The sequence below is a fragment of the Cucumis melo genome, chromosome 8 (genome assembly GCF_025177605.1).
Source record: "Cucumis melo cultivar AY chromosome 8, USDA_Cmelo_AY_1.0, whole genome shotgun sequence".
Taxonomy (NCBI): Eukaryota; Viridiplantae; Streptophyta; class Magnoliopsida; order Cucurbitales; family Cucurbitaceae; genus Cucumis; species Cucumis melo.
In genome coordinates, this window is record NC_066864.1 from 15,549,739 (window position 1) to 15,569,273 (window position 19,535).

General features: G+C 36.0%; 1 non-coding gene across 1 annotated transcript; it reads left to right on the plus strand.

Moving 5' to 3' along the window:
* The first annotated feature begins 6,259 nt into the window (after positions 1-6,259).
* Positions 6,260-6,333, plus strand: TRNAV-AAC (transfer RNA valine (anticodon AAC)). The gene has a single exon. It is a non-coding gene; the product is annotated as a tRNA-Val (tRNA).
* The last annotated feature ends 13,202 nt before the right edge of the window (positions 6,334-19,535 follow it).

Below are 19,535 nucleotides of genomic sequence, written 5' to 3' on the forward strand. Positions count from 1 at the left end.
AAAAGAAAAGGAAAAATAGCACCGACACAGGAAAGATTTCGAGAGAGAGAGAGAGAGAGAGTGTATGTAATATTTATAAATATTAGTTAGTTGATTAGAAGGTTGTTGTTATAATAATAATATGCCACTTTCATTATCAATGCAACTTCCTCACTCCCATAAGTTTAAACCATCCCCTTTCATTTTTCTACCATTGTATTGACTATTGAGAAGGAAGATGATAGATGTATCCTCCAAGTTGATTCTCCATATTATTCTTAACCAACACATTTCACTTTAATTAGGTGTGGCTAATTTCTTGTGTTTTTTTTCTTTTTAACATTGCTCATGAATCATGTTGTGTAATGCTATTGCTAACCCATTTTTTAATTCCTCACATTTCTACAGATTCTCTGTTTGAAATTAATGTGGAAGCAAATTAACGTGGAAGCTTCAATGTTGGTCCGCATCTTCCAAAATTAATTGACTCCCATTCTTTCCTTTTATTTTATATATATTTTAAAAATAAAATGCTCAAAAATCACTCATTTCACAATATATAACAAAATTTCAAATTCTATCGATCATAAATAAACACCGATATGTTTCTATCAATCATATTAATAAACAATAATAGAAGTCTATCAGTGTCCATCATTGATAGGATCTAAAATTTTGTCATATATTGTAAATGTCCCTTCTAAAAATATATAATTTAAAAGTTTAATAGGAAAATTTTAAAAAATAGAAAAATATTGAAACTATTTACAACATATATAACAAAAAATCATCAAACTTTTCAAAGACCATTTAAACCTTTTTGCTATATATTGTAAATAGTTTCAATATTTTTTCATTCTCTTACTTTAATTTAACAATAAAAATCTTAGATTCATAATACAATAAAAAGAATAATGATAATCTTTTATAGTAACTGAGAGTGTATTTGGGAGTGATATTTGAAGTGTGATTTTAGAGGAAGAAATTTATATACAATTGATTATGTAAAAGTGATTTTGTAAGGATGAAATTTTTTGTTTGATTGCAAACTTTTGAATTTGGATTACTACATATTTGGTTCAAAAAGTTATTTTAAAGTTACCAAATCATTTTTATTTTTGAAAACTATTTAACCAATTATTTATAATAATATATTTTTATTTACATTTGTCTTTTGAAAATGCTTTTATTAAAAAGTTGGCCACCAAACAGTTCCCGAAAAACTAGTGTTGGAAATGGTGGCCGATGGTCGTGGTCATTAGAAAAAAGGGCAATAGTTAGTTAATGATGCTAGTTGAATAAGAAATTTTCAACCAATCATAAATTGTCATGTCATTTACTAAATTAACGAGAAAAAAAATATAAATAATTACATTTGAGACTAATTAAAAGTTGACATGTATCTTAAATTAAAATTGAAGACCCTGAGTTAGCATATTCTGATCATGTCACATGTTTTCATTATGACCGTTGGATCAAGTTAATTATTTTGGTCAAATTAAATATTATTTACTTGGGCTAAGTTGAATTGAGCAAAAAAGATAAGCTTAATTTATTAACTCAAATGCTAAATATGACCCAAATCTATGTGGTCTAGCCCATGGATCAACTAGGCCTAAGCTCATAAGGTCCACTAGAGAGCTCTATAACTAGAAGAGTTCTCTTCATTTGTGGGGACAAAATTTTTATTCTAAAAGGTCTAGAGATAATTCTCCCAAGAGCTTGAAGACTCCTTAACTTCTAAAGTCGACTGTCCTCGAAAGTTGTAGTTCTTTTGATCGTCCTCGAAAGTTGTAGTTCTTTTGAAGATACTCAAATCAAGCGTAGACATTCAACCGAGAGAGAAAAAAATCAAATATTAGAGATCGAACTACATCGCATTAAATCAAAACAAACACAACATCAACACAAGTTTTAATTCCATGAATTAAATTTCTCTATAAATCTCGTGTGAATAATGGTCACTAGAACGTGATCGTCGACAACCTAGGGGTTGGGGTTGGAAAATCCCCTTTTGGAGGTTGCTGTCTCTGCCAGGAAAAATCTCTCCTCTTTTTATCTAAAATTATTTTTTCATTTAATATAAATTTAAATCAATAATAAGAAAAAAGCAATAAGGGAGATTCTTGGAAACGAGGAAGAAAGCAAATATGAAATTAGGTTAAAAGTTTACTTATTAAATAGAGGAGTATTTTGGGTATTTAAAAAACAATATAAAATAAGGTAATGATTCCTGAGTAATCAATTTAAAAATATTATTTTTTATTTTTCTTAACTCACTTTCGTTAAATTGTTAAACGACATATTTTTTTGCAGAAAAATGATTTTGACTAGTGAAATTAAAATCACTACGAAACATATTCTTAGTGTGTGTTGAAAAGTGCGTTTTACTTAATATTAAAAATTGTCTTCGATTAATTAAAAATAAGATATATTGTCTTTAGAAATAGAATAATATGGTTTTCCAAATAAACTTTGTAATTCAGCAGTTTTCTTATATAAAAATAATAAAGGCCATTTTCTTTATCCAAATAATTAGTTAGTGACGAAATATATTATTATTATTTGTTTTTTTTTTTTGAGTTGGATTGATAAAGATGGAGGTGGGTGATTATTAGAAAACAATAATAGAATAGAAGTTTGGTGAAACTAAAATAATAATAATAATAATAATAATGATGATGATGATGATGATGATGATGATGATGATAATGAATGAGTGAGTGAGTGAGTGAGTGAATGAATGAATGTGGTAAAAAAAGAGAGGAAAAGAGAAGAAGGTGGAAAGGCGTAAACCCCTGTAATGCCACGCCTGAAGGAATACAATACCTTCCAACTTTCACGCATGCGAATGCTAATGCTAAAGCTAATGCTAAAGCTAATGCTAAAGCTAATGCTAAAGCTAATGCTAATGCCTTTTTCCTCTTTACAAATTAAAACAAAACATCATTAACTACTTTTTATCTTATACTCATTTTCAACCAAATAATCATTATTCCTCCAAATCACCTTACTTCAACTCACATACTTCTTCAATCATCAACTTTATTCAAACTCATATCTTCTATTCTCCTATACTTATTGTTGATGTGTGGTTGGAGAAAACAACCTATATACAAAATTAATTAAATCCAAAACTTCATTACAATAACTCATCTACTTACAAACAACTATAGTTTAAATATGTGACACTGTTTACCACAATACTTCCCAAAAGTAAGTGATCAAGATGGAACAAAAATATGCTATAACCTGAAAATAACCATAACCTTATGAAAACCGGGAGATATCTTGTGGAAATATCTCAAAATGTAGTCGTCGTTACACATTTTTGTGTAAGAACTGTAGTATTACATTTTCGTTTAGATTGAACATCAACATAGAAGTTAAATTGATATTTTCATTGTATCATAGAAAAATCAACAAAACATAAAATGTAAGCAACAAAATGTTAGTAATGCTAATATAATATATATAAATACGTTAGAGGTAGAAGGATTCAAACCATAGAGCTCTTGATCATCATAAACACATTCATAGAGACAAGATGAACTACGATAGTAACGACCCAACTCTTTATACTAAGCTAAGATCATTACTACTCAAAGGAAAATAAAATTTCTTAAACTAAATTGAAAAATAAAACAAATGTTCATAATCAAAATCTCAAATACTCATTAAAATCATAAATAAATATAAATAGAAATAAACCTCAAAATAACAAAATCCTAGTTCGGGCCCTATTTTGTTTAAAGAGTAATCATGAAAGTACGAAAAAGATACTAAAATCAAACTGAAAACATAACGACGGAAGAAAAACGTTCCTTATGGCATGTGCCATGGTCACTTCTTGTCATTCGCTAGCTTCCCTCTACCTCTCCCTTTATCTTTTCTTGAAAAAGTAAACATGAAAGAGTGAGTATAAAAATATACTCAGTAAGAGACCTACTACTAGTCCTGCTAGGTGACTGTTAACTTTCTATTAAAATTCTGTAAAGTGGTATCTCTAAACTGGCACGTTTCCAAGCACGCGCAATTTGTGATCTCGTAGGAATATCTCTGGTCTTCGGTGAACACAAGGAACACTTAGAACAAACTGGTTTTTAGTGAGTCTCGAAAGAAACACTAAGATAATCGGGTTGTGAGTGACCCCGTCGAGTCATTCGTAACATATCATCTCATACTGGACTGGTGATCATGTCAGACTACACAGCCATAAAAGGTGGTGATCTCGATGGACACCCATGTGGGTACGAATCTAATAAATAAAGCTAATAGTACGACCTATCTATAACATGTAGCATAATATAACATCAGAATCATAGCATGAACAATAATCATAGTATTCTAAAACATGAGATTAATGTTTCATGCATTAATATCAACATCATCAATCATTAACATAACTCATTCAGATCCATCAGTCATCCTAAGCATAGACTAGTCATGACTATCAATCATCATAAACATAACCACATTATGCATATTAGCTACCTCAATGCATAATGAAAAAATTTACATGCAAGTTCTTACTTCGATCCGAAGATCTAGTAGGAGAATCTCTTACCTGGAGATTAGCTTAAACCAAATTCTAACAGCAAATAGCCAAGCTTTCCCAAACAACGAAGTCCTAAATAGCAGGAAAAAAATACTAAATTCAATAACTTAATTAACAGTTAATTAAGGATCCAAAAATCCAATTGATTCAACTTACCCAAAGTCGAGGTTGAATCCGAATTATCCTTAGTTGGGAAAAAAACTCCATAGCTCAAACTTTCAGTTAAAATCTAACTAATTCAATCAAAAATTAAATTATTTAGGGTTCAAACTCAATATTTGTTGGGCATGCCAAAAACCCAACAAAACTTACCAAAACTTACCAAAAATAGTTTAAAAAGGATTAAAAACAAGCTTGGCGGCTCAAACAGCTCGACTGGAGGGGAAAATTGGCTAAGCGGCTCGGCTGAGGGAGGGAATCGGGTCGACTCGCGGCTTGGACGCAGGAGGGCGCTTGCCTAAGGCACACGTGCAGCTTAGCTTGGAGTTCACGGTTGAAAACGACTCGAGTGAAAGAAGGCTTGGCTGCGGCGTAGGACTCTACTTACGCAAGGACGCAACTACTGCGGATGACTTGGACGGCTCGAGCGGATGTGAACGATCGACTGACAGACGACTGCCGACGCGGTTGAAGGCGAACGATCAGTTGACAGACGACTGCAGAAACAGGCGGAAGGCAGACGACACACAACGAAGAGTTGACACGATCGACGGATGATGGAGGCGTAGACGGAGACGGCTGACGCTTGGGACGAACGACTTGCGAAAGGTGGCAACAACGGACTTGTTGGCGGCTAGGGGTTCCTTGGAGGGGTTAAGGTTCAAATGAAGAAGATGATGAATAGTATTTTCCCAAGTAGCCTATTATTATTATTTTCTTTTCTTTTTCCTTATCCTTTTCCAAAAATCTCATACTCTTTCTTTATTTAAACCCATCATTTTTTTTTTAAACTCAAATCTCCCAATCTCTCCAATTGCCTCACTTTGTTTTTCCAAAATAATAAATCAATCTCTAATAATTATATTATACTTAATATAATTATTCCATCATTCCCTTAATATCAATTATTTATAACTGTATATAATTACCCCCAAATCCACAAAAAAATAAAACAACTAATAACATTTATTTAAAACAAACAATTTCATTTGTAAACTCAAAATTCAATTAATTAGATATTTTTTCAAAGTATTTAATTAATTATAATTTCTACAAACAAGAATTTCCACAATTCAATCAAATAACACCCAAAATAATTTCATCATTAGTCAAAATTAAACTTAAGATACTTAAAATTAAATTACCTTAGTTTGGGACGTTACAACGATAGCTTTGAGGACATTAGAAAACTATTTTGTTTCTCATACTTTTGAAGTCTTTTAGTGATCTCTACATTTTTAAATGTCAAATTTTAGTATATGTACTTTTAATAATTCTTAAATCTAATCTATTTTTACGGAAATTGGTTAAAGAATAACAATAAATTTGATGCATGGAAATGCAATATGTAAAATACATTTTTAAAATTTATAGTAAAAATGGTATAGATAACAACTTTTTTTAATGAATAATAAACTAGAATTGAGAACAAAAATGAAGATTTATTGAGAAATATATGGAATAAAATTGAAAATTAAGAATATAAAAACAAAAATTAAACCATCTTCCAAATATATAGTAACAATATTGGAATTTGGATAGTTCCAAAGCTCATCATCAATTGGTGTCGTAGTGTAGTTGGTTATCACGTCAGTCTAACACACTGAAGGTCTCCGGTTCGAGTCCGGGCGACGCCACTATATAAATTTTACACTTTGTTTCATGATTCTTGTTTGGTTGGAAGGATTTTATAAATAGAAATTTTTTAATGATTGATTTCGTTGTGGTTAATTTAGTTTGTCAATGATGATACTCAAATAGAAATTCTATATGTGGTATGTGGTTCAATTGATCTGGGAACGTATTAGTTCATTGCAGTTAGAAGATGGCAACAAAATACATAGTAGGTTCTTTACCAACTATAGTTCCATATATTTGTGACCATCTTATTTTTGACAAGAAAATATTTGGAGGTAACTATCATATTAGTTCCATTTACAAGGTAGCTTGTAAACCTTGCTTGGCTTGGCTTTGCCATTTCTTTGATGTGTCTCCATTTCTCTAATTTCTTAATCTCTCTTTCTTTTTTAAGATTTCTTTCTTGTTCAGGAACAACTCTAACTACTGTTTCAAACAACGAGTGGTGGGAAGAAACTGACAAAAAATTCCAAGCATGACCTCGTACAGTCGCGAATCTTAAATGTTACTTAGGTTGTCAACTTTTACACTCGGTTCTGTTTCTGGAAATACTTCTTAGTCATTAAGTAGTTCTAATTTGCTTTATATTTTGAGTGGAGAAATTTGAAAGATTTCTTGTTTGTGTTGTGATAGGCATTCTTATTTCCTGGTGTCAGGATGTTGATTCTAAATAAATCAATGAAAAAAGAAACTTCCCCTCATGTATCTTTTAGACAATATAGAATGATCACCGTTCTTATTTATACTTTGATTTATGAGATCTAGTTATCTAGTCGGGTTGTTTGGAACTAGACAATAACTTGTATATATATATATTAAAAAGAAAAAAGACCGAACCCGAATGTGGGTTGGGCTCTGCTACTAAATTAATCGGACATTTCGGGTCGGGTCGGTTTTGAAGGAAACTCGACCTGAACCGACCCAATTACACCCCTAATTTTTATGGAGTTTTATAGTTTTGTGTTATTTGTTGATAGATGCACAAAATTAATAACTTTAAATTAGATTCATTAGAAATTCATTTCAATTAAATAGATGTTTTTAGTGAATTGTTATGTTTAATATTTGAAAAATATTCATGATTTTTTTTAAAGAAAAGTATTAAGATTTACTTTCTATATCTGAAATAGGAAAATTTTCATAAATATAATAAACAGCAAAAATATTTATGGCCCATGTAACAAATTGAAAAAATCCATGAAGATAGTCCATTTTTTATAAATATTCCAGGTTTGTCCCTTTTTATCGTCTTTCTTCTCTTCATGTTCTGCGATTTTTTTTTATTTCTATCGTCTTTCTTCTCTTCTTTTTTTTTTCAAACTGTTATTTGGTTGTTGAAGATCATGTACTAAATATAAAAGATCTTGAAAAAACGTCGTTGTAGCCAAATTTAAACGATTGTGTATCAAATAATCTTAAAAATCAAATCTAAACGATCATGTGGAAGAAATAAATAGCAAAATCTAAACGATTGTGTAGTCAAATTTAAGCGATCGTGTACAAAGAATCTTGAAAAAACATCGTTTAGATTTGGCTACCCAAATCTAAACAATCGTGTACAAAGGATCTTGAGAAAATATCGTTTAGAAAGACTATCCAAATCTAAACGATCGTGTACCAAACAATAGCCAAATCTACACGATTGTGTTATTAGGAGATATTTCAAGATCCACAATCCTCTCCCATTATTTAGCATTTATTGTAAAATGATTCTATTGTAATTTTACCATATTCACTCATTTGTAATTTGTATAAATAGGTACCTTTATCATCAATAAAAAGCAAGGCAATACAAAATACATTCAAAATCTTTCATGGTATCAGAGCCTTCCTCAAAGTAATTTACATACCTCACACATATTTCTTCAATAGCCACCCCTAGCTCCCAAACTGACCTTTTTGAAACCTCCAATCCCATTCCTGAATCCTCATCAAACCCATCTGTTCCCACCTCTACACTCTTTTTGCTATCCAACATCTGCAACCTCGTACCCATCCGACTAGATTCTACAAGTTACGTTCTCTAGAAATATCAAGTTTCCTCAATCCTCAAAGCTCATTCTCTCTTTGGCCATATTGATGACACCCTTCCTTGTCCTCCAAAACATTTACCATCTTCAACTCCTGGAACCAACTCCAAAATCAACCCCGAGTATCTTCAATGGCTATCTCGCGACCAAGCTCTCATTACCTTAATAAACACCACTCTATCATCCTCTGCCCTTGCCCACGTTGTCGGCTCAGTCTCCTCTAAGGCATTGTGGCTTTCTCTAGAGAAACGTTACTTGTCCAATAACCAATCCAATATTCTTGATTTAAGGTCAGCTCTCTGTACCATAAAAAAAACCCTTTCAAAAGCATTGATCAATACACCTCCCACATTAAAGCCCTTGCCGATAAGCTTGCTGCTGCCTCTGTCTCTCTTAATGATGAAGAAATCCTTGTTCACACTCTCAATGGCCTTCCTTCTGCTTTTAACACATTTCGTACCTCTATTCGAACTCGCAGCGCAACATCTCCCTTGAAGAACTTCACACCCTTCTCATTTCGAAAGAAACAACCATGGCCAAAACTTCAGCCATTGAAGCCATTCCAACAGCCATGGCGACGTTTCACCCACCTCAACATCATGGCAGCTGCTGACGAGGATGCCGTTTCCACTCTACTAGTAACCCTAATTTTAATTCTTCTCCAAATGCTTCTAATTGTGGTACAAATTTTGCTTCAGGATCGCGTGGCTTAGGAAGCAATAATAATTTCGGTACACAGCTCAATCACTTTCGACCCAATTACAATAATCATCGCCCATTTCGCTCACCATCCCACTGCACCCCAATTCATCCCAATCAGCGTGGTGTTATTGGGTCTTCTCCTTCACATGGGCCCAGCTTTAGGTCTGAAACAAATTCTGGATATAATGACCGCATCTTTTGCCAAATATGCCAAAAACAAGGACATGGGGCTCTCGATTGCTATATTTGCATGAATTTCTCATATAAAGGTTGACACCTACCCTCTCAATTAGTGGCAATGGCGATAAACTCTATTGATTCTCAAATCTCTGGTGAAAATACTAACTTTTTTTTGTTATCTGACAGTGGATGCAACGTTCACATAACAAATGAGTTGGAAAGTCTCAATCTATCCAATAATTATAATGGTGAGGAAACTGTCATAGTGGGAAATGGTCAACCTTTAAATATTGAAAATACCGGTAGTGGTAAACTCTCAACTCCCTCTTATACCTTTAATCTTTCCAAAATACTTCATGCTCCTCAACTTGCTGCAAATCTATTATCTGTTCACAAATTTTGTCTTGACAATAATTGTATCTTTATTTTTTATACTGATTGGTTCCTCATTCAGGATAAAGTCACTGGCCGAACTCTCTACACTGGTGAACGCATCCAATGGTATCTATCCTATTCCCAATACTTCTACTCTATCCACATCCACCATGCATTCCAAATCTTTTAATTTTCATGCAAAATAGGAAGATTCATCATTATGGAATTTTCGTTTTGGTCATCCTGCTCCCAAAATTCTTAGTTCTATTTTATCTCGCATTGGTCTGTCTATGTCTTCTTCTATTTCTACTTGCAATTGCATAAGTTGTTTAAAAACAAAAATAAAAAAAGTACCTTTTCCTATGTCTTTATCAACTTCTCATACACCACTTGAACTTGTTCACAGCGATATATGAGGACCCTCTCCAATAATATCTTACAATGGAAATCGATATTATGTTAGTTTTATTGAAAACTTTAGCAAATTTACTTGGTTTTTTCCTATTGCTTATAAATCTGATGTTCCACCTATTGTTCAAAAATTTGTTCCTCTCGTTGAAAATCAAATATCCAAAAATTAAAAAAATTTCGATTAGATGGTGGTGGTGAATTTTGCAACACCACTTTACAATCCTTTTTTTATTCCAAAGGTATTTTTCACCAAAAATGATGTCCTTACACTCCTGAACAAAACGGTATAGCCGAACGTAAACATCGTCACATAGTTGAAACTGCAGTGTCTCTAATTTTTCATTCCTCTGTTCCTCTTGAATTTTGGCCTTACGCCTTCTTACTGCAGTCTTTCTTATTAATCGAATGCCCTATTCCTCACTTAAAATGTTATCACCATTTGAAATGCTTTTTGGTTATACTCCTGATTTGCATCATTTAAAAGTTTTTGGATGTGCATGTTACTCCCTTCTCAAGCCTTACACCAAACACAAACTTGAACCAAAAACCACCCAACATGTATTTTTAGGCTATCCTCATAACTTCAAAGGCTATATTTGTTACAATCCATTAACCAAACAAACTATAGTTTTACGCCATTTTATCTTTCATGAAACAATCTTTCCCTATGCAAATTCCACCACATCTTCTTCATCCCAATCCTTATCCATCTCTGATCCAAGCATACTACCCACCTTACTAAACATTCCATAACATACACCCTTAAATTCTGTTCTCATTCCCAATATCCAATCCGCACCTATTCACTCTCCCACTGTTGACATTACTTGCTCATCTTTTATGGATACTAATGCCACTTGTCAGTCTTTGAATGTTTCATCTACAGTCGATACAGGAAATGAGATAAATGCTACCATAATTAACTTACCTGATCCACCTCCTCCTCGGAATACTCATGCTATGCAAACTCGAGAAAAATCAGGTATTTTTAAGCCAAAGACATTTCACATTACATCTGCTCTCCCAACTCCCACATCATATACAGAAGCCTCCAAATATCCAAATATCCATGAGGAATTCAATGCTCTTCAAGCACAAGGTACTTGGTCCCTAGTACCCCCACTTCCATCTATGAATGTTGTTGGTTGTAAATGGATTTTTCGAATAAAATATAATCTCAATGGCACTATTGCTCGTCACAAGGCGCGACAGGTTCCTAAAGGTTATCATCAGGTACAAGGTTTTGATTTTGATGAAACATTTAGTCATGTTGTTAAGAAACCTACCATACGCATCATTCTTGCTTTTGCTGCTCAATACAATTGGTCCTTAACCCAGTTAGATGTCAAAAATGCCTTTCTTCATGATATTCTTCAGGAAACAGTGTACGTGGCTCAACCTACTGGCTTCCAAGAAAAGAATGTCCCAATCATGTCTGTTTCCTACATAAGAGTCTTTATGGTCTCAAACAGGCCCCTCGCGCTTGGTTTGAACGCTTTACATCTTATTTATTCACTTTGGGTTTTGTTACGTCTATCGCTGATCCCTCATTATTCATTCGATCAGTCAGATCTTCTCTCACTTACTTACTTTTGTATGTAGATGACATCATTGTCACTGAACCTAACTATTCATATATTTCTGTTCTTAAAAACCAATTGGACCTAGAATTCAAAATATCCGACCTTGGTCCTTTAAAGTACTTTCTTGATCTCGAAATCCAATCCTCCATTGATGGCATATTTGTTAACCAAGCTAAATATCTCAATGATCTCCTCCACACATCGGGAATGACCTCTGCCAAATCTTGTATCACACCAATGTCTACTTCTCTTGATCTTTATACAATTGCACCACCATTTAATGATCCATCACTCTATCGCAGACTAGTTGGTTCCTTGCAATATCTTACCTTCACTCGTCCTGGTATTGCATTCTCCATAAATCGTGTCAGTCAGTTTATGCATAAGCCAACTGTCATTCACTTTTCAGCCGTCAAATGCATTCTCAGATATCTCCGTGGTACTCCAACCCTTGGAATAAAATTTCAAAAAGGTTTGTTCTCTCTACAAACCTTTTGTGATTTTGATTGGACAGGTGAAACATCTGATCGACATTCCACCTCTGGCTTTATCGCCTTCCTCGGTTCTAATCCAATATCTTAGTCATCTAAAAAGCAATCTACTATCTCTTGTTCCTCCACAGAAGCAGAATATCGTTTTCTTGCCATTACTACTGCCGATCTTTACTGAATCCGAGAGCTTCTATGTGATCTCCATGTTTTCCTTAAGACATCACCAACATTATGGTGTGATAATGTTTCCGCTATATCTCTGGCTCATAATCTAGTTTTTCATGCTCGCACCAAACACATTGAAATTAAGTATCACTTTGTTTGAGAAAAAGTTCTTCGCAAAGACATCTCCATCCGTTACATCTCTTCCAACAACCAACTTGCTGATATTCTCACAAAGCCACTCTTATCTCCTACATTCCTTCACCTTTGAGACAAACTACTGACTCAACCTGAGTCATCCGTTTGAGGGAGGATATTAGGAGATATTTCAAGATCCACAATCCTCTCCCATTTATTTAAGCATTTATTGTAAATTGATTCTATTGTCATTTTACCATATTAACTCATTTGTAATTTGTAGAAATAGGTACCTTTATCATCAATAAAAAGCAAGGCAATACAAAATACATTCAAAATTTTTCACGTGTACCAAATATATTACATGCATTGTTGATATTGGTATTTTTGGTATTTTCCATTGTGGTTCTATGAACTTTTTTGTTTTCAAAATTGTTTTATAAATTATAAATATTTTATCGCTTTGTTATATTTTTTAAAAGACCCAAAAAATTATTCTTTAAGATATACTAACATTTAATAATAAACAGTAATAAACAATAGAACTTTGCAATATTCACAACGAAGTTTTACCAAATATGGGATCCATTTTGTAGAAGAATAACCCTTTATACATTTTGCATGAGAGATTAAATACTATTTCTCTAAAAAAAAATTTGTGGCTTTTAATTTAATTTTTATTTTTCTCATTCATGTAGTTTTATATTCTTTTATTGGTTCAATTTAATTTAATTTTTGTTTTTCTGATTCAGGTAAATTTATATTTTTTTATTAGTTCATTTTAATTTACTTTAATTTTTTTTAATTTATATGATTTTATATTTTATTTTTAATTATATGTTATTTTTGTGATTTATGTGATGTTATATCTTTTTATTGGTTTAATCTAATTTAATTTTTATTGTAACGCCCCAAAAATTTAGATAATTTTGGAGTCAGTTATCTTAATTTTGTTTATCTAGATTTAATTTATTGGGCGTTATTTTGAATCCATTTAATGAGAATTATTTGATTTAAGTGGGAATTAAAATTAATTAAATATTTCTTGGATGAATATTTAATTAATTAGAGGTTTTGACACGTGGTGTTTGTTGAGTTTTTATTAAATGGTAGGTTAAGAGGATTAAGTAAAGTTGTGGATTTTAGTGTTGTTGAAGTTGAATTTAATTAAATAATTATGGACGTTATTTAATTAAACCGTAGGGTGGAAAGTTTGTTGGAGATTTGATAATTATATGTATACGTGGAAATATATATATAATTATTATGTTAAAGGAAAAGATAATTATATTTGTTGAAATATAATTATTTAAGGAAAAGATAGTTGTATTTTGGAGAAAGGATATTTATTAAAGGAGAAAAAGTAAAATAATTATATTTTGGGAAAATATAATTATTTGTAAAAGGATAATTAATTACTTTGGAGAAGATAAGTAATAATTAATTATTGTGGAAGATAATTAATTATTTTGGAGAAAGATAAATAATAATTAATTATTGTAAAAGATAATTAATTATTTTGGAGGAAGATAAATAATAATTAATTATTGTGGGAAATAATTAATTATTCTGTAGAAAGATAAATCTTGATTATGGAGTGGAGTTGCTATAGTTGGGTTAAGATAATTCATGTTGAAAGTTATATACATATAATTATTATGTTAAAGGAAAAGATATTTATATTTGTTAAAATATAACTATTTAAGGAAAAGGTAATTGTATTTTGGAGAAAAGATATTTGGTAAGGGAGAAAATGTAACGACCCAACTTTTCCGGACTAAGCTGAGGTCACTACCAAATACCAACACCCGACCATTCAACATAAAATTTTAAAACGGACCAGATACGATTCATTAAAACAGTATAAACCTTACAAAAGACAGTTTCGGGCCCTATTTTAAATAATTCAAGAAAACCACAAAATAAAATGTCAAGTCACCAGTCCAAAATCACAGTCAAAATATTCTGACAAAATACATAGCGGAAGCGAAAAGAAAACCGGACGCGTCCATATGGCCTTCACGCATCCTTCCTGCCTCTCGTCGGTCTGCCCCTCGCTGTACCCCTACCTGAAAAGTTAAAGAAGAGAAAGGGTGAGTATAAACATACCCAGTAAGGGACCCACTACTGGGCCCGTTAGGGGACAACAGTTAACTTCCTATTCGGGGGTACCCTACATATCAGTCTAGTGCTCCCGAAGGATGCACATATCAGTCTAGTGCTCCCGAAGGATGCACATATCAGTCTAGTGCTCCCGAAGGACGCACATATCAGTCTAGTGCCCCCGAAGGACGCACATATCAGTCTAGTGCTCCCGAAGGACGCACATATCAGTCTAGTGCTCCCGAAGGATGCACATATCAGTCTTGTGCTCCCGAAGGATGCACATATCAGTCTAGTGCTCCCGAAGGATGCACATATCAGTAAGGCACACTACCCCATAGATGAAGCTAACCGTTACCCCTCAGTCCAAACTAAACTGTCTACATCAATCACATCCCAACGGCATTCATATCACAGTCCCGCCATAGGCTTTATCAGTCAGATAGTATAAGTTTAAACATCTACACCCTCAGTTGTTATATGCATTACCGATTCACACACCAATAGGGAAAACCCTAGGTCCAATCGACTAACCAACCAAAACCGGACTCACGGTCCATCCCCGCCCAAATTCCATGAACCATATCCAGACCGGTGTTTACTACATACTGAACCATAACTTCAAGGTCCATCAACATAAAATCTCAATCCACAATTATCAGTCACAGTATATTCACATCAGACAGCATATAATATCAGTATTTAACAGCCAACACGCATACAGTTATTCAGTACAGTCACTAACGTGTAATTCCCTGTGAATTACTACGTTTTCACCCTGGACTCGGGGTCCAGTAGTAGGAAAACCCTTACCTGAAACTCGGTTATGCTCCTCGATCGAAATCCACGCTCGACAGATCTACCTAACGAAACACGAAAGTTTTAGTTGGTGACTTTAGTAGCAGTTGTTTTAAAAAGGTTATCCGTTGACTTACCCAAGGAAAGGAAGCTTTCTCCAACCAGGTCTGCCGCGGAACCCGAGTACTTAAGCGTCAACTCTGTACTACCTTCAAGGGAGAAAAGTAGGGCCACATCTTAATCCAACATTCAAACTCGAATCGGACGAGGTAACATTAGGGAATTCATCAAAACAACCCTTACCGAAGACTCACCGTGAACCGAAGTAGAGGAAGGAAGGCTTAGGTGGCTCGGCTCGGCTCGGCTCGGCTCGGCTCGGCTCGGCTCGGTTCGGCTCGCGGCTCGGCTCACTCGGCTCGCGGCTCGGCTTGGTTCGGCTCGCGGCTCGGCTTACTCGGCTCACGGCTCGGCTTGGTTCGGCTCGCGGCTCGGCTCGGTTCGGCTGGCGGCTCGGCTCACTCGGCTCGCGGCTCGGCTTGGTTCGGCTCGCGGCTCGGCTCGCGGCTCGGCTCACTCGGCTCGCGGCTCGGCTTGGTTCGGCTCGCGGCTCGGCTCGCGGCTCGCTCGGCTTAGGGCTCGGCTCGGACAAGGATGGCGGCTCGGGTACGGCTCGGACTGGAAACGGGTTCGGGTCGGGTCAGCTTGGAACCGGGTCGGGTTGGACGAAAACCGATTTAATCTTCACACTCCCGGCGGCGGAACGCGGCGGCGATGGCAGAGCTGTTTTGTCCGGTTTCTTTCGTCGACGACGGTGATACGACGTTTTACCACCAAGGCAGAAACGGCCGACGGCTGGCCGTGCACGCGGATCTGAGAAGAAGGGTAGTCGGGGACGGCCGTCGCTGATGCCTCCCGCCGGTGATGTGCGAACACCGAAGTGGACGGCCGACGAAACGCGCGGGGCGACGTCTGAGTGTCGGATGAAGAAGCCGAAGAGGAGAAGAAGGCGAAGGAGAAGAGAAGATGGACGGCTCGGTGGCGGTGGCGCGGCGTGAGGAAGGAGAAAGCGGAAGAAAAAGAAGAATTTCGACGGGGGGGGGGGGGGGGGGGGGGTAGGCGGCGCGCACGGTAAGTAGGGTTTTCTTTTTTTTTTTCTTATATATATATATATATAAAATAAAATAATAATAATAATAATATTCAATAATAAAAATAATAATAATAATAATAATATAATTATTAATAATAATAATTTAATAATATTAATATTAAATAAATAATAACTTAATATTATGTAATAATAATGTTATTGTTTTAAAATAATAATATTACTATAATATTAAATAATAATAATAATAATTATAATATTAATATTATAATAAATAGAATAAGTATTAATAATAATAATATAATTAATATTATATTATTATTATATCAACTTGCACATTACGTAAAACGAGGAAAATTTTACCTTAAATTTTCGGAGCGTTACATTCTTCCCTCCTTGGGGAACTTTCGTCCTCGAAAGTTTACTTCTCGAACAGTTCGGGATAACGGGATCTCATGTCGTCTTCACGCTCCCATGTAGCCTCTTCTACCCGGTGATTCCGCCATAAGACTTTAACTAGGGGAATTTGTTTATTCCTCAACGTCTTCACCCCTCTAGCAAGCACCTCAACAGGTTGTTCAACATAGCTCAAGTTTTCATCAATCTCTAGTGGCTCGTAATCCACTACGTGGGATGGATCTGACACGTACTTCCTCAACATAGAAACGTGAAACACATCATGGACTGTCGAGAGTGATGGAGGTAACGCCAAGCGATAAGCTACAGGGCCAATCCGCTCCAGAATCTCAAACGGCCCAACAAAACGGGGACTCAACTTTCCCCTCTTTTCAAAACGCAAGACACCTCTCATAGGTGCTACCTTTAAGAACACTTTATCCCCTACCTCAAACTCGAGGTCCTTCCGCCTCACATCTGCATAACTCTTCTGCCTACTCTGAGCGGTATGCATGCGTGATCTAATCTTCTGTATCGCTTCGTTAGTAGACTGAACTAACTCAGGACCCATCAACCTTTGCTCACCTACCTCTTCCCAGCAAACCGGGGATCTACAACATTTGCCGTACAGGGCCTCAAACGGTGCCATGCCAATAGTAGCCTGATAGCTGTTATTATAAGCAAATTCCATCAAATGTAAGTGGGAGTCCCAGCTACCTGGAAATTCCAATGCACACGCTCGCAACATATCCTCTAAAACCTGGTTCAGACGCTCAGTCTGACCGTCAGTCTGTGGATGGAAAGCCGTACTAAAGTCCAATCTCGTGCCCATAGCAGTCTGCAAACCCTTCCAAAATTTGGAAGTGAAACGGGCATCTCTGTCAGAAACAATCGACACTGGCACTCCGTGCAATCTCACTATCTCAGACATGTACAACTGTGCCCACTTACTAGCAGTATAGGTGGATTTACCCGGAACAAAGTGCGCTGACTTAGTAAGTCTGTCCACCACAACCCAGATCACTGTAAATCCCCTCAGAGTTCTCGGTAGCCCTGTAATGAAATCCATGGACACGTTTTCCCACTTCCATTCCGGTATGCTCAAGGGTTGTAATAAACCCGCTGGTTTCTGCCTTGGTGCCTTAGCCTGCTGACACACCAAGCATTTACTGACAAATTCTGCTACTTCCCTCTTCATGTTACGCCACCAATAAACCCGCTTTAGGTCTTGATACATCTTCGTACTACCCGGGTGCATAGAAAATGGGGAACTGTGAGCCTCAGCTAATAATTCTGTCTTAACCGCACTATCTGACGGGACACAGAGGCGCCTCTCAAACAACAGTCCACCATCAGAGGATAACGAGAACTCAGCCGTTTGCCCTGCCTCTGCTAGGCCACGTTTCTCAACCAGATAAGGATCGTTACTCTGAGCATCAACTATCTTCTGCCTCAAAGTCGGCTGTACCGTCAACTGGGCTAACTGCATAGTAACTGCACCCACTGACACTGCAATCTCAGCCCGCTCAAGATCCCGATGCAATGGGGCCTGTCGGGTAATAAGTGCTGCCGAATGTGATACCTTTCTACTAAGAGCATCAGCTACCACATTCGCCTTGCCTGGATGATACAGTATCTCACAATCGTAATCCTTCACTAACTCAAGCCACCTTCGCTGTCTCATATTCAATTCTTTCTGAGTAAAGAAGTATTTCAAGCTCTTATGATCTGTGAATATCTGTATCTTTTCACCGTATAAATAATGCCTCCATATTTTCAAAGCAAAAACCACTGCTGCCAACTCTAGATCATGTGTAGGGTAGTTCTGCTCATGACTCTTCAACTGACGAGACGCATAAGCGACCACCTTACCCTGCTGCATCAAAACACAACCCAGACCCTTCTTGGAAGCATCACTATAAATCACGAAACTGCCAGAACCATCAGGTACCGTAAGAACCGGCGCGGTAACTAGCTTCTGTTTAAGGGTCTGGAAACTGTCCTCACATGCCTTGCTCCAAACAAAAGGAGCTCCCTTTCTGGTCAACTGAGTAAGAGGAGTAGCTATACGGGAAAAGTTCTCCACAAACCGTCGATAATAGCCTGCTAGACCCAGAAAGCTACGAACCTCACTGACTGTGGAAGGTCGGGTCCAACCGGTGACTGCCTCTATCTTAGCTGGATCCACAGAGACTCCATCCTTAGAAACCACGTGGCCCAGAAAGGACACCTGCTTCAGCCAAAACTCGCATTTCGAGAACTTTGCATACAACTTATTATCCCGAAGTGTTTGCAAAACCATACGTAAATGCTCCTCATGTTCGGCCTCCGTCTTGGAGTATATCAAAATATCGTCGATAAACACGATCACAAAAGTATCTAGGAACTCCCTAAACACTCTGTTCATCAAGTCCATAAACACTGCCGGAGCATTCGTCAAACCAAAAGACATCACGATAAACTCGTAGTGTCCATATCTGGAACGAAATGCTGTCTTCGGTACATCCTCATCCTTAATTCTCAGCTGATGGTATCCCGACCGAAGATCAATCTTAGAGAACACTGTGGCTCCCTGTAACTGGTCAAATAGATCGTCAATCCTGGGCAAGGGATATCTGTTCTTTACGGTTACCTTATTCAACTCCCTATAGTCAATGCATAGACGCATCGATCCATCTTTCTTCTTAACAAATAAAACTGGCGCACCCCAAGGTGACACGCTCG